This window comes from Chiloscyllium plagiosum, chromosome 33 (assembly GCF_004010195.1).
Source record: "Chiloscyllium plagiosum isolate BGI_BamShark_2017 chromosome 33, ASM401019v2, whole genome shotgun sequence".
NCBI classification, from domain to species: domain Eukaryota; kingdom Metazoa; phylum Chordata; class Chondrichthyes; order Orectolobiformes; family Hemiscylliidae; genus Chiloscyllium; species Chiloscyllium plagiosum.
The window spans coordinates 18,511,422-18,512,921 of NC_057742.1; the positions used below are offsets into that span (position 1 = coordinate 18,511,422).

The 1,500-nt window shown below is 46.9% G+C and overlaps 1 pseudogene; it reads right to left on the reverse strand.

The window, feature by feature from the left end:
- Positions 1 to 1,345: 1,345 nt before the first annotated feature.
- On the reverse strand, positions 1,346 to 1,500 carry LOC122540057 (annotated as a pseudogene).

Here is a 1,500-nt window from a genome sequence, read left to right on the forward strand (position 1 = left end):
CAACTGGACCCAGTGGAGGGATGCATTGGATGTTGAGGAAAAAGGGACAGAACCACATTCTTTTGAGGCTGAAAGTGAAGATCAGAACATTGGTGAGGAGGGCCATCCAGAGCTGTCATGCTGTTCTCTGCCCAAATGGGGGAGGTGATGGCCTAGTGGTATTATCACTGGATTATTAATGTAGAGACCTGGGTAATGTACTGGGGACCGGGGTCCGAATCCGATCACGGCAGATGATGGGTTTGAATCCAATAAGTATCTAGAATTAAGAGTCTAATGGATGACTTTGAAACCATTGTTGATCATTGGAAAAACCCATCTGATTCATTCATATTCTTTCCGGAAGGAAAATGCCATCTTCACCTGTTGTGGCCTACATTTGACTCCAGACCCAGTGTAATATGGTTAATTCTTAACTGCCCTCTGGGTAATGAGGAACCATATCCTATGAATGAATTGAAATGAAAAATGTGTGCTCTTCTCAAATAAACTGAGCAGTATTATGTCCTTCCTACCTTACTTGTTTTCAAGCCAGTTGTGAGGTGGGAAGGTGGTGAAGAATCCCTAGTGAGTGAGTATAGAAGTTCAAAAGATTAGTGATGAGGATGAGGTGAGTGCCAGACATTGAGGGACATGCAATAAGGAGTGGTATAGTTTGTGAGCCTTTGGTGAGAAGTGTGCACAGGTAAAGAGTGTTGGTGAATAGTGGCCCCATGAGACATAAGCTGACTGAGAGGAGAAGCTGATGCTTACCATTACAGAGCATAGAAGATCATTGATCTTCTTCCTGAACTGCTGTGCATTTCATTCAACCCGGGACTCAGCACTGACCCAAGTTGAGTCCTTTAGCGGTCTGCAGTTAAAAGGATGGACCAGCTCTCCACATAGGTCCACCAGTTCTCTAAGTGCTTGTGTCCAAAGTGGGAATGCTAACTTGCCTTACCAGGCCATATCCTCGGAGGTAAGGGGTCAGGGCCATAGTGTGAGGGGTAGTTCCTGGCATGCAATATCTGGAGTGACATTGATTAGATTAGATTCCCTAAGTGTGTAACAGGCCCTTCGGCACAACAAGTCCACACCGACCCTCCAAAGAGTAACCCACCCAGACCTATTTCCCTCTGACTAATGCACCTAACATTATGGGCAATTTAGCATGGCCAATGCACCTGACCTGCACATCTTTGGACTGTGGGAGGAAACCGGAGCACCCGAAGGAAACCCACGCAGATACTGGGAGAATGTGCAAACTCCACACAGACAGTCGCCCATGGCTAGAATTGAAACTGGGACCCTGGTGCTGTGAGGCAGCAATGCTAACCACTGAGCCACCGTGCCACCCCAATAAAAAAAAACGCAGTCCTCCACTACCACAAATTTTGCAGTCGAATATCCCGCATTTGGGGACTTCGCAGACGTCAGCACAGCCAAAGTACAATGGGATAGCCTCATCCTGGGAGAAGCACCTTATTGATCATGGTATCTCCCCTGCCAGGTAAGTAT